General features: G+C 35.8%; 1 protein-coding gene across 1 annotated transcript in view; it reads left to right on the top strand.

Annotated features, from left to right (window-relative positions):
* Cand1 (Cullin-associated and neddylation-dissociated 1) overlaps window positions 1-15,663 on the top strand; it is a 414,848-nt gene that overhangs the window by 225,102 nt on the left and 174,083 nt on the right. The window lies entirely within an intron of this gene.

Below are 15,663 nucleotides of genomic sequence, written 5' to 3'. Positions count from 1 at the left end.
AAAGAATACAGTGCATATGAAAAAATGGAATGGTTCCAAATGTGAAAATCCGATATGAACAATAAGTTATTTTCCAACAAAACACACACACACACTCGGGGTCTCTTTTTATGCAGATTTGAAGTTATGCGGTGCTTAACTTAAAAACATTAGTACCGTTGTACATAATGAACAACTTGTAAGCAGTGAGTGTCCGTGAAGGTTAATTTTGCATGTGAGTAAGTGTTTGTCTTTTCATTATCGAAAGTCTAAATTTTGCTAATTTTTATTTTAAAGATTTAACTTGTCCCAATGGAGTAAAAAAAGCACCAAAGAGAAGCAATTTCTTTGGAAATGAAAATTGCAATTTTAGATCGCTTATCAAAAGGAGAGGGATCTACAGTGATTGGTAAACATTTTAATTTAGGCGAGTCTACTATAAGAGCAGTTGAAAAGAATGAAGTCGCAATAAGAAAATCTGTCATTTCTGGCACAAAACTAAGTGCCAAATTATCATCGTACTCAGGAGATACTTTATTAGAAAAAACGGAAAGAGCACTCATAATTTCGATTGAAGAATTAACTCAAAGAAGAATTCCTATAAGTGTTTATTTAATTAAATAAAAAGCTCTCCGGTTTTATGAACAGATGAAGCAATAGGGTCCGTCTACTTCCGCTTCCCAGGCTGATAAAGAATTTTTGGCTAGCAAAGGATGGTTAACCAGGTTTTTAAAAAGGAATGCACTTCATAATGTGAAGATTACAGGCGAGGTTGCAGCAGCAGATGAAGAAGCAGCCAAAAATTTTCAAGAGAAGTTAGCCAAAATTATTGGAGATGGTGGATATTGTCCTGATCAAGCATTTAACGCTGACGAAACAGGATTGTTTTGGAGGAAAATGCCTAGTCGAACTTACATCGCAAAGTCCGAGAAAAAAAGCAAGTGGATTTAAAGCAAGCAAAGATCGAGTAACGTTGTTACTTTGTAGCACTGCATCAGGGGATCGAATGTTGAAACTCCTCCTAGTAAATCGAACTCTAAGACCACGTGCTCTAAAAGGCAAAGATCTAAAACAGCTACCGGTACATTGGATGGCTAATACAAAGGCCTGGTTAACAACTGCTGTATTTGAGTAAGTAAAGGGGATAAAATTACAAAAAAAAACAGCAGTTAAGATGAAAAGCCGTTTGGCTTTTCATCTTAACTGCTGTATTTATTGAATGGTTCAATAATTGCTTTGTACCAGTAGTGGAAACATATATGAAGCAAAAAACTCTCGATTTTAAAGTTTTATTAATTGATGACAATGCACCAAGTCATCCGCATTTAGAACATCCAAATGTGCAGGTAGTGTTTTTTCCACCCAATACAACAAGCATTATTCAGCCATTAGATCAAGGCATAATTGCCATTTTTAAAAAATATTACGTTAAGCACACTTTTCAATTTATATTGGATAAACTAGAAAATGAATCATTAACAGTAACTGATGTTAGGAAATAATTTTCTGTTTTGGACTGCGTAAATCATGTTGCATCTGCTATCACTGAAATAAGACCAAACTTTAAAGGCCTGCTGGAAAGCAGCTTGGCTTGGATGTGTTGCAAACAGTGCAACCATGCAAACATCTACATTATCGGCTGAAATCATTACTTTGGCGCAGGAAATTGGTGGAGAAGGTTTTGAAACATTTAGCCAGAATGATGTAGACGAACTGCTTGTGGATAATGCCTTAAGTGGTGATGATATTATTGAATATCGTCGAAGATCCAGAAAACGATGGTGAAGTGGAAGAAAAACCTGTTTCCCTCACTGCAAATATAATTCGAGAAGGTCTTGAACTGTGCAATAAATTGGAAAATCATTTTCTTGTTCATGACACAAATTCTGAACGAGCCTTTAAATTTGAACATTAGCTGAAGAACTGTATGTCTGGATATCACGAGCTGTATAAAAATTAGTAAAATCTTCATCACGAAGTTTAATCACTGATTACATTGTCAGAAGAAAAAAATCAGTGCTGAACGAGGATGAAGTTAATTCTGTTTGTGAAGAACCATTGCCTTTACCATACAGATCTGATGCGCTGACGATCTCTTCTGGTGATGAAAGTGATTTTGCACCAGTTTGCAAACGTTGTCGAATATTGTCTAATAGCGACTTTAATTCTGATGACAAAATGTAAAAAACAAATTGTTACTTTTCAATAAACTTAAACGAATAAAGCTTTAAAACAAACCTCAACATTCTTATTTTCCTGAATTTTTATAAACTTTTTTATGCGATTGTAGGTTTATTTTAATTTATTGCTTCAGTTTTATGTGGTTTTAGAAAAGTATGACATGTATCCCTAATTTTTCAATGTTAAGTTAGGTCTTTTTTGTGCTATTTTTTATATGCGGTTTTCTGTGGAACGTATCTACCGCATAAAAAGAGACCCGACTGTATATATATATATATATGCATCTCTTAAAGAAAATAGTGTGTCACTAATAAAACAGAAATTCAAAAAGGTCCAAATACACCCGCTCATATGATTATTAGTTAAATTTTATTCGCTGCCACTTTCTGACAGTAGCCGCATTCTTGTGTGTGAGACTGGAATTAAATCACTTGAAACACTTTGGCCGTCCTGTTCATACTGTAATGATGAAACATTTTCTTCAGTAAAAGGAACTAAATTAGCGCTAATTTCCAATAATTCTGAAGGTTGGTTTTTTATTTATTTTTTTTATTTTTATCACAAACTCCGTAATTAATCGTTGAAATCCTGTTTTGACTAGATCTTTCTTTAATTCTTCATATCGCACCCATCATGTGTAAGAAAATGACTTTGCAATTTTACTAACCATTCGAAGCACTTCTTTAATTAATCCTGCAGTGAGTAGAATCTCTTCCTCATCACCACTTTTTTCTTTTTCAACGAGATTCTCAAGGACAGCTTCTATTATTTCGTCATCGCTAACAGTCTTATCAACCATTAATTCTTCAATATCTGCAGACGAAAAATCATCAAATCCTTCTCTGCCAACAGCATGTGCTAATCTGATGATATTGGGATATTCAGTTGTGTGCAAAGGTACAGGGTTTTTCACATATTCTGGCCATGTAGCTTTCCAGTATGCATTTAAAGTTGATGGTTTCAATTCTGATAACACCAACTTAGCAAATTTGATGCAATTCAAACTTGAAAATTTCTTCCTCACATCAATAACTGTTCAGTAAATTATCCTTATCTAGTTTATCCAAAATGTATTGGAATGTTCTTCTTATGTAGTAAGTTTTAAAGGTAGTGATCACACCCTGGTCTAGTCATTGTATTAACGATGTTGTATCAGGTGGCAGAAAAAAAAATTCTGCATTCGGGTGTTCTAAAACAGGATGGACAGGCACATTATTTATAATTAATAAAACTTTAAAGTCCAGATTTTTTTCCCCATCAAATAGCGTTTAACTTTTGGAACAAAACACTGATGGAGCCATTCATTAAAAATTTCTTTTGTAACCCAACCTTTTTTATTTACCTTCCAGTGTACTGATAACGTGTTAAAATCCACACCTTTTATTGTCCTTTTTTTTCGCTGATAGGGATCAATTAATGAGTAATGGTTTTAATATACGATATCCTGAAGCATTGCTGCAAAATAATAGTCACATGATCCAGAAATATATAATTTCATATAAATTTTTGCAAAATCTTCACCACCACTCCTGAGATACTAATTGGTCTTTGCACCACCCTTGTGCAATGGAATCACCATACATTCCTTCCATTCCTGCGGAATCTTCCCTGTTCTGAGACTCATATTAAACATCCTGGTCAAAATGGCCAGTTCAGCTGAACACTCTTTTAGCACATGTACTGATATTCCATCAGTCCCTATTGCTGAATTCTTATTCAATTTGAGCAAGATCTAATACCTCGGCCTCACACACCTGCATTTCTTCATCTAGTGAAGAGGTAACAGTGAGCTCAATATTGTGTTCACCAGGTTGATAGCTTTTAACGAAATGGGCACTCATTAACTGAACAACCTCTTCTTCATCTGTAACCCTCTTGTCATCTGGATTTAGAAGAGTTATTCTTTCATATTCATTCATTCTTTTACTTGCAGCATATTGACATATAGAACTCTTGTGGGTTGTCTTTAGCATGCAGAGCCAGTTTCTTTTCATACTCAAACTTTGCTTTCCGTACAACAGTTGTGATTCTAGCCTGCTGCTTATAATGTTCATAACAGATGTCATCCTTATGCAAACGGTATTCCTTCCATATCGTCCTTTTCTTATGAATCTCTTGATAACACTGCATATAATTAATAAGAATACACATCCATTTGACTCCTACTCTATTTTTTCTTCAAACTCTCTGGACACATTCTGATATCGCATCATTTAAGTATTGTTTAAATGTTTCCCATGCACTGTCGATATTCTTTCCATTCAGCAACCAATCCTGTTCGACTGAACTCAGTATACTCCTCAATTGGTCATAATTTCCTGCTTTGTAGTTTAGCATGTAATTTATATAATATAGAACAGAACACTAATAAGCAACAGAAGCAAAAATAGAAGGTAGTTAGGGATAATTTTTTTTGGAATGTTATTAACATTGATGATTGATGATTTATGCTTTAGAAAATCTGAGAACATCAAAATATTCCTGATTTGTTGTAAACTTTTTTTTTATTATTATTTTTTATTTTATTTTTTTATCATTATTTTCTTGTACTTTGATGAACCAGGAAGGAGAGAGGGTTGTGGACTTTGCAGTAGCATTTGATCTGGCAATTGTGAACTCGTTTTTCTACAAGAGGGAAGAACATTTGATAACATTTAGGAGTGGTAACAATAGTTCACAAATTGACTACATTTTGACTAGAAGAAAACATCTTAAGTTTGTGACAAATTGTAAAGTAATTCCAACAGATCAAGTGGCACAGCAACACTGACTGCTGTGCACAGACTTTAAAATAAGATCGAAGAAATAAGAACCTCTGGAAGCCATGGGATGAAGAAAATTAAGTGGTTTCGCTTAAAAGAAGAGAGTGTGAGGAATCGTTTTAGGGAGAGGGTGTTAGAGAGGATTTCAGATGGACTGGAAAGTGTACAAGATTGGTGGAAACATAATTCAAAAGTAATCCTGAGCTGTGCAATCGAGATGTGCTTGGTGAAACATCTGGAAAGATTAGAGAGCAGAAGGAGGGTTGGTGGTGGAATAATAATGTACAAGTGGCAGTGACAGCTTAGAGGAAGGCAAAGCAGAAGTGGGATGAGTCAAGAGTGGAAGAGGATAGAGAAGTGTACAGAGAAAGAAAGCAAGAAGCCAAGAGAGTTGTGGCACAGGCGAAGGCCATGGCATATCAAGATCTGTATGATCAATTAGAAACAAAGGAAGGACAGAGAAAAATTTACCAACTAGCGAAATGTAGAAATAAAGCAGCAAAGGACATCTTACATGTGAGGCAGATCAAAGATGCTGAACGAAGAGTATTATGGAGGGATGTGGACATAAGAAACAGATGGAGAATATGCTTTGAGGGACTCTTGAATGAGGAAAATGCAAGGACTCACAGAGAAGATGGGCAGCCTTCTGAGGGGATGGTGCAGAACATCAGTAGAGTGGAAGTGACGGAGGCCATGAAGAGGATGAGGAATGGAAAATCGGTGGGCCCCGACAGAATTCCAGTGGAGGCATGGAAGGCACTGGGGGAAGAGGGAATTGACCTGCTGTGGGACCTGTTAATGAAAGTCTACCAACAGGAAAATATACACCCGAGGAATGGAGGGAGAGTACTCTTGTCCCCATCTACAAGGGTAAAGGAGATGCACAAAACTGTAAAAATTATAGAGGAATAAAGTTGACGTCCCACACAATGAAAATCCTAGAAAGAGTTCTTGATGGAAGAGTGAGGAAGGAGGTGGAGATTGCAAAGGAACAATTTGGCTTCATGCCTGGTAGATCAACAACAGATGCTATCTTTAGGTTACGGCAGATGAAGGAAAAGTTTCGATAGAAACAAAGGGAGCTACATCTGGCATTTATTGATCTGGAGAAAGCATACGATAGAGTGCCAAGGCAAGAAGTCTGGAGGTGTCTGAGGGAGAAGAAGGTTCCGGAGAAATATGTCAGGTTGGTGCGGGAGATGTACAGAAATGTGAAGACAAGCGTTCGGACCTGTCTGGGACAGACAGAAAGTTTTCAAGTAACAGTTGGCTTGCATCAAGGGTCAGCATTAACTCCGTTTCTGTTTAAGATTGTGACGGAGGAGGTGAGAGAAGATTCGCCTTGGACAATGTTGTGGGCAGATTGAAGAGAAGAAGCAGGAACTAAACTGGAAAGATGGAGAAAAGTACTGGAAGAGAGAGGTATGAGACTGAGCAGAAGTAAGACAGAGTATATGTGTTGCTCAATGGGCAGCGGCCAGGAGACAGATCTGGAGCTGGAAGGAAATGTCATCAGGAAGGTGAGGGACTTTAGATATTTAGGTTCAACAGTGGAAGAAGATGGAGGAGCTGAGAAGGAAGTGGGATGTAGGATACAAGCGGGTTGGAGGAACTGGAGAGAGATGGCTGGAGTGTTATGCGATAAGAGGGTGCTGATCAATCTGAAAGGCAAAATTTATAGGACAATAGTGAGGCCAGCTGTGACGTATGCTATAGAAACTGTGGCCCTGAGGAAAAATAACATCAGCAGGATGGAAGTAGCAGAGATGAGAATGCTTAGGTGGATGTGCGGTGTGACCAGAAAAGATCGTCTGAGAAATGACTATGTTAGGGGAACAGTGAAAGTTACGAACTTAGGAGCAAAGATACAGGAGGCAAGGTTGAGATGGTTTGGTCATGTGATGAGGAGGGAGGACGAATATGTTGGAAGAAGGGTCATGCAGATGGATTTGCAAGGGAGGAGGAAACATGGGCAGCCAAAGAAGAGATGGAGTGAGCTGGTAGAAGAGGACTTGAGGATGAAGAACTTGGATGTGGTGACAGCCCAAGACAGGAGGATGTGGAGGAGACTCATCATCAACAGTGACCCCACTTAAGTGGGAGAAGCTGCAGAAGAAGAAGAATTATATTCTTGTACTTTAGATTTCTGTATAGAATCTCTGTAGCTTAGTTGGTATAGACAACTCCTTTGGTTGGAAAGACCTGATGTTCGAATGGTCATCTATGACATGAGGAACCTTTATCACTTCTTTTCAATCAAAGGGTTAGCTGGTCTCATACAGAGGCAAAGAGTTCCCCTTCCTGGAAGCTTGGGTTTTTCATGTCATTTTTTTCTCAAAACAAGCCAACCAGCTGCTCTGTGAATGCACAGATCCACAGGCATTAATATATGTTCTTTGGAGATTCAGCAGAATGGCATGCCAGCTACATTAATTATTAATTAATTCCTTAGTGAATTTATACTCTTTATACAGTGTCACATAGTTTCCATGTTTGCAACATAGAATTTCTGTTCATTCAGGACCCTTTAGAATTACCAAATGTGAGAAAAAAAGAGGTGGGGTAAATGGACTTACACCCCTGTATATGTAACACAAAAAGTTTGTTACAGTTTAATCAGCTGCTTTTAAGAAATGGCTTTAGTTAAAAATACTTCATTCAAAACCAACATTAATATATATACAGCAACCCCCGATTAGTGCATAATTTTTTTCTATACCCAAATTCGATTGGTGCGCCTATATACATCTTAAAAATAAATGTTACAGATTTAAAAAATTTTTCTCTCTGTAGATTTTTATGGCTAACTATTTTAAAAAACCACTCACCGGGATGAAATAATTTAGTTACTGATTTAAAACATTTCACAAAGTGAATTTTAATGGCGTACTACACTATTTCCATGTACACTATGTTCCAAATTTACCGCCAAAATGTAATTCATCAGCTAATTACAGAACCTTTTGATGATCATATCTCATCCTCCTTTGCGACTGTTTTCCTTAATTTTTTAATTTAAAGTATTTTCACAGCCTTTCATCATGAGTAAAAGAATTAGTGAGCAAAAAAGTGGAAGTGTGAAGATGATTCTAAAAGTAATCTCATTGGAAGAAAAATTTGGAGTAATAAAGAAAAATGAACAAGGCGAGTCCAGAGCAAAGATAGGACAAGAACACAAAAATGGGTGAATCAACTATAAGAGCAATTTTAAGCAAAGCTGCTGAATACAATGAGAAAGGTAAGACTTCTTCAAGTTCACATGCATGCAGACCACTCGAAATCAAAATATTATAATGATTGAATTAGAGAAACTTCTTTCTACATGGATCGAAGATTGTAACCAAAAACAGATCCCGCTAAACACTGACTTTATTAAATCAAAAGCATTAAGTCTTTTTGCAACCTTGAAAGAAAGAGCTATCAGTGATGCAAAAGAAGAATTCCACACTAGTGCTGGGTAGTTTGAGCGTTTCAAAAAAGAGAAATAGCCTACATGTTTGAATCACATGCGAAGCTGCAAGTGCAGATAATGAGGAGGCCACAAATTATCCAGAGATCATCATCATCATCAAATTCCTGCCATGTACCCTCAAGGGGTGTACAGGATATGATAGTACTACATGAAAAAATTACATCATTATTAATTTCCTATCTACAAAAATATAGAATGATGGTACAACATGACAAAATTATCCAGAGATTTTGAAGAAAATTGTGGAAAAAGGGAAAGAGGGACTATTGTGACTAACAAATATTTAATGTCAATGAAACTAGCCTTTTTTGGAAGTGAATGCCTTCCAAGACTTTTCTGGCCAAATCAGAGAAACCCCAGCCGGTTATAAAGTCTCAAAGTCGAATGACATTTCTGCTGGCAATATGCGAGCCATTTGGAATCACATTCTTCCACATTGTGCAAAATGATTTTAGAGGCTTTTCAAATGAATCTAAGTTAATTAAATCTCATTCTGAGAAATTGGATGATTCCGCCCTGTAGATGCATAGTGGGAAGATCTTGAAGAATATGAAGAAAATTTAATCGCTGACAAGCCCAAAGAGATTTCACAGAAACAATTTGAAAATGTTCGTACAATCGAAGTTTTTAAGCAGCAATGCTTAGAGGCTAGCCCTGATGAAGATAGAAGCACTAAAATTTGTAGAAGAAGTAATAGGACCATACCGTCAGTTGTATGCAAGAAACAGAATGCCTGCCAAACTACGATAGCTCAATTCTTTGTTAAGAAGTAGAATAATAAATTGATATTCTGAATGTTTTGTTGTCTATCAGCTTCATGGTTTTCCTTTAACTAGGCCCTGAGATATACCCTAATTCTATTATAAAAAATAAGGTTAAAAAAAGAAATTTGAGGAACGAATTATACTTTTCCCCAAATAGGTTATTATATTCGATTAGTGCGGTTTCGATTAATGTGCCTGTTTTAAAGAACGCATTAGCCGAGGGATTGCTGTGTGTGTGTGTGTGTGTATTGCTAGTGAGAATAAACAGTTTGCTCTATAGCAGACACTACTAACAAACTTCTTGCTATAGCAAATTATTCCTCTAGTTCCTATGAGTTTTCTACAGTGAGTCAGCTATATTAGTTTAATTAAAGCTTGATCTGAAGACACAATTCAGTCATTCCTTTGCAGGATAAGACTATTCATGGAATCAGCTTCAGCCCTTAGGAACATGCCAAACCTCAACAAATTTGGGAAACATATATCAGAAGAACTTCAGCCCAAAGGCCAAGAACACCTAATATGGCCCGCCAGGGGGCACCATCAGGACTTTTGGAAAACTGTAGCTTCCTCGCTTCGTTTCTCATTTGCTGTTATATAGTACTTGCGTGCACGTGTCTTTATCTTAAGTTCCCATGAAGATGGCAACGTGACGTTGCCGAAATATCAGGAAGTATATATTAAAGTTGATTTAATTTATATTTCTAGTGTACACTGTCAATTCCTTAAGTATTTAGTTATCATGTTTAACCAGCGTATAAGCCTTTCTACAAGAATTCCTTTGCAGAGTTTATACATTTCTGCAAAGCTAGTAGCAGTTAATGATGTCATCTATATTCACCATCCATCACTTGCTGCTCTTCTATTGTGTTTTAGTGACCTGTCCATCATCAAATTCCTGACATGTATCCTCAAGAGATGTACGGAATATGATAGTACTACATGAAAAACTTACATCACCACTAACTTCCTATTTACAATTTTCCTCCAAATCAATCTGTTACTTGTAAAGACTCCAACATTATCTTCTTCTTCTTCCTTTCCAGGCTTATAGGCCAAGTGGCCTGTTCCGGACTCATCATCAAATTCCTGCCATGTACCCTCAAGGGGTGTACAGGATATGATAGTACTAAATGAAAAATTTACATCATTACTAACTTCCTATCTACAATTTTCCTCCAAATCAGTCTGTTACTTGTCAAGACTCCAACATCATTAGATCTTGCATTTCTATCGTCTAAGCCACTTTGTACTATATCAATCCACCTATTTCTTGGTCTTCCTCTGGGTCGTTTTTCTGCCAACCTGGCAGAGAACACTTCTTTTGCTAATCTTTCCTCCCATTCTGTTTAAGTGACCATACCACCTGAGATTAGCACTGCTAACGCATTCCTGGATGCTGACAATAGCAAGTTGTTTCCTAATATCCTCATTTTTAATATGATATTGCCATTGATGCCATCTGTTCACACTCCTAATCTTTCTCAGGACCCTCATATCTGCGGTCTCTAGTCTTTGGTCAAGTGTTTTACTTCTGACCCAGCTCAGATCCATAAGTTAAAACTGATTTGAACACTGTCTTGTATACAGCTAATTTAGTGTTCTGATAATTTCTATCTTATTCCATATGAATTTATTCATTTGACTTCCTACCATATCAGCTTTGTTGATTCTGTTGTCTATTTCTATATTTAATTTACCATCTTCACTAAAACTCATGCCTAAGTAGCTGAAATGTTTTACTTGTTCCACAGGTTCTCCATTCACAACATAGTTGACATTTTCAAATATTCTACTTATTTTCATTGTCTTTGTCTTTTTTATTGCTGACCTTCATACCAAATCTTTTACAACAGTTATTCAATTTAGTCAGTGAATCTTGCAGACTAGTAACGGATTTATTTAGAAGTATAACATCATCCACATAAAGCAAAGAGCTGACATTAACATCTCCAATTTTGATATCATGTTTAACACCACTTTCCTTCATAATGTGATCTATATAGATAATGAATAACAGAGGGGATAATGTACATCCTTGTCTGACACCAGATTTAACATTAAACTATCTTCCTGTAGTTCCTTCAATTCTAACTGCTGACTTACAACTCAAATAAAGACTAGGTATTGCTTGATATAATGCCCCATTGACGCCATATAACTGTAGCGTAGAATAGCTTCTCTTTTGGCACCTTGTAATATGCCTTTTCCAATTCGACAAAATTTAAATACAGATCTTTGTTATATTCCCATGATTTCTCCACTATTTGTCGTAAAGTGAAGATCTGATTCTGACAGCCTCTATTTGACCTGAATCCAGCTTGTTCTTCACCAAGCTTTTCTTCCACAATTCTTCTCAATCGTTTCTCAAGTATACTTGCATATATCTTACCAGGTACACTCAGTAGGGAAATACCTCTGTAATTCTCACATTCAGTTTTATTTCCCTTTTTATATATGGGTGCTATGAGAGCTCTACTCCAATCATTGGGAATTCATCCCTCTGTCCAGGCTTTCTGAACTATGCAGTGCAGCCACTGTAAGACTTTTATACCACCATACTTCAGCATTTCTGGTCGAATATCATCTGCTCCTGCTGCCTTTCCACATTTCAAGCCTTTGATGGCTTATTCTACTTCAAGTATGGATATGTATTCCTGACTGCATGCCTGGTCAGTGTTTTTTACCAAAGTGCTGTCATCACTGCTTGTTTCATTTAGCAAATTTTCAAAGTAATTACTCCATACTTCAAGGATAACTTTTTCTCCTGTTTTCATGTCACCTTTATCATCTCTAACTCCTTTTACAGCCCTCTTTCCTCCATTCCTAAGCTTCTTCAACACCCTCCAGAATATTTTGCAACCTTCTTGATATTTATTTTCTATTTTCTTACCAAAGTCCTCCCATGACTTTTGTTAAGCTAGTTTTACACACTGTTTAGCTTTCTTACATTTGTCTCTGCATTCTCTAAGAGCACAAGCTGACTTATTTGCCAGGAACTTTTGATATGCTTTCTTCTTTTCCTTCATTGCATCTTTAACTTCCTGTGTCCACCATGGAGTTCTAATTTTTCTATCCTTGCAGACAACTTCACCACATGCCTCTCTAGCTGAATCGATCAGGATTTTCTTCAAGGTTTGGTTCCTTTTCTCAAACTCTTTCATTTTTTCTTCAATAATCTTTGTGTATTTTAGTCTACAGTTTACAAGAGAAACGTCAGAGAGCTGCTCAACTTTTTTTCGCTTTAAAACTTTCTTACATGTCATTCTTTTCAATATGAAATTTAATTTTATCCTGCTGAAGACTAAATAGTGATCACTTCCTAGTGGTCCAAATAGTGGGACCTTAGGCACAAATAAGTCTCATTGTCCAGAGTCCCCATTCCCATATTTTCCCACATTACTCTACTTGAGACTGCCTGCCATTTTATAGTTCATCTTCATTGTTTCCAAGGATTATTTGGTCATCAGCAATTTCAAATCCTCTGTACAATCTGGTGTCCTGCACCTGGGAGAAAACATCACTGTCAATAATGACATAGTCAATGAGACTTTTCTTATTCCCTGCCTCTTCTTTCCATGTGAATTTGTACAAATTTTTATGTTGGAACACGGTGTTAGTAATAACCAGTCCATGTCCTGAGCAGAAATCTAACAGATATTTGCCATTATTGTTAGCTTTGCTCTTTTCTCCAAATTTTCCCAAAATATTTTTGAATGTCTGACAATCATTTCCTACTCTGCTATTTAGATCCCAAGAAGGACCAACTTTTCCTTTTTCGTTGTGTCAGTTGCTTTTTCTAAAGCCTCAAAAAATTCCTCCACTTCTACCTTAGTAGAACTTCTGTGGGACCTTAGGCACAAATAAGTCTCATTGTCAAGTTCCCCATTCTCATATTTTCCCACATTACTCTACTTGAGACTGCTTGCCATTTTATAGTTCATCTTCATTGTTTCCAAGGATTATTTGGTCATCAGCAAAAAGAAGAGTAGCTAATCTGGTGTTACGGTTTATCTTGAATCCTCCTTCATTAGTTATCTTCCATTCTTTTATAATTTTATCTATGTATATATTAAATAAAACTGGCGAGAGAGGGCAACCCTGACGTCCTCCTCGATTTATTGGTTTCCAGCTTGATGTTGAATTATTGTACTTCACAGATATTTTATTATCTTGATATATATTATATAAGGCTCTAAAGAGTTGGTTTGGTATTTCATATTCTTTTAAGATTTCCCATAGTTTTTCTCTGATAATTTTATCAAATGTTTTGGTGTAATCTATAAAAGCTATGTGTGTTTCTATGTTCATTTCTCTGTGTTTTTTGATTAATAATTTTAACGTAAATGCAGAGTCTATGATTAATAGAAGAACAAAATCCATTCTAGATTAATAGAAGAACAAAATCCATTTTGTTCTTCTATTAATTTTGGGTCTACTATATGTTTAAGTTTATATGCTAAGATTTTTGCATATACTTTATAACAGGTACTAAGTTAGCTGATTCCACTATAATTGTTACAATCAGATTTGTATCCTTTTTTGTGGATGGGATGACTATTGCTTCAGTCCAATCTTGTGGGCATTTTCCTTCTTTCCAGATCATATTATAAAAGTTAGGTAACCCGAGTGAGAATTGAAGTCCTGCATATTTGATAAGTTCCAAGTTTGTATTGTCTTCTTCTGGAGGGAGTTACAAAGGGTAGTTTTCTGTTTTCAATGTTTTCATCATTCTTTGCCATGTTTCTATTTTAATGGTATTAATATCTGCTTTTTCTCTAATTTCATTGCTTAGATCTTTGAGGATTTTATATGCATTAGGTCTTTTGAGCCATACAGTCTCTCTCTAATTTTGTTAAAAAAATTGTTCCATCTGTTTCTGTTTATTCTCCTGCATGCTGCTTTTGCTATTGCTTTTTTTCTGCTGTATTCGATTTTTGATTCTATTGTTTTTGGTTGAGCCAGTTTTTATATGAATTTTTCTTTTCTTCAATAATGCTTTTAATTTCATCATTCCAGTTCCTAAGGCCTCTTTTTCTTTTCCACTTTTTCTTTGTTCCTAAACTTTCTTTTGCAACTTTTGTCATTATGGTTTTTAGGTTTGACCATTCTTCTTCTATGTTCTGATTTTGTTTTATACTTGTCATCCAGTTCTTTATTCTTTTTTGGTACAAGTCTTTAATATACTGTTGTCCAAAAGTCTAACTTTGAAGGATTCAAAATTTCTATTTTCCTTGCTTTTTTGTTGTTTTCCATCTTGGTTCCCATTTTATTTTTCCAATTAAAAGCTAGTAATCTGATTCTATTTCAGATCCTCTGTATACTCTTGTGTCTATTATCATTTCTGACATTTTAATATTGCTGATTATGTAATCAATAATGCTTCTTGTGTCTCTTGCTTCCCAGGTGTATCTATGGATGTCTTTATGTGTGAAGAAGGTGTTCATTATTTTAAGGTTATTGCTTATAGTAAAATCTCTTAATCTATTTCCATTTCTATTATAGTTAAGTTCTCCGATAGGTCCTGTGTTTGGTTTATATGGTTTATTGCCAATTCTTGTTGAGATCTCCTATTACCAAAATGTGATACTTAGGATTGGTCTTATTTAATATGTTCTGCAGTTGGTTGTAGAAGTTTTCTGAGTCCTCCTCTTTTCCTTCTTCAGGTACATAAGTTCCAATTACTGTCATATAGCCTCTGTCTATTTTAATTCTCATTTCTATTATTCTATCGCTTCAAAAGTTGTAATGGATTATATTGTTTCTAAGAGATTTATGTAGAAAGATCATTACACCAGATTTAGCTCCCTCTTCTGCTTTTACCCCACTGTGTATATATATATATAGAGAGAGAGAGAGAGAGATGTAATTTTCAGTTTTGTCTATTCCTCTCTGCTTTTTTTTTTTAGATTCTCTAATTACTGCTATTTTTACATTTCTTTCTTCTAGTGCTTAGTCCAGTTCTATGATTTTGTGGTGGATACTTCTCACATTCCAGGTAGCTATATTCCAATAGGTGTATTTCTACTTTTTTTTTGTTTTCGATAATTTTCTTCTCGAATCCTTATTCCAAGCCAAGGCATATGACAAGGTGCCAAGAGAGAAGCTATTCAATACACTACAGTTATATGGTGTCAATGGGGCATTATATCAAGCAATACGTCCATTTACTATCTTCGTGAGTCTTTTTAGTGGGTTAAAATTTTGACTGAGAGGGTTATTGGCCATCTGCAGTCTAGATTGGTGATGGGGCTGCCATCTTGAGGCCTTAAAGTGGTAGGAGAGAATTTTAAAGAGAAGACATAGAGTTGGAAATAGAATGACCCATCAAACTCTTTCATTTTTTGTTCAATAATCTTTGTGTATTTACATCTTAAAAATTATTACATAGCATTTTGCAGATCACACCTTGTGCCTCCTTTACAATTGTTTTCCGTACTTTTTTAATGTATTTTCACAACCTTTAATCATGAGTAAAAGAATTAATGAGCGAATAAGTGGA

Source organism: Typopeltis vanoorti, chromosome 5 (genome assembly GCF_054136105.1).
Source record: "Typopeltis vanoorti isolate ZY-2024b chromosome 5, IOZ_Tvanoo_1.0, whole genome shotgun sequence".
Taxonomy (NCBI): domain Eukaryota; kingdom Metazoa; phylum Arthropoda; class Arachnida; order Uropygi; family Thelyphonidae; genus Typopeltis; species Typopeltis vanoorti.
Note: the sequence above shows the minus strand (reverse complement) of the source record. Positions and strands in the feature narration are given on the sequence as shown.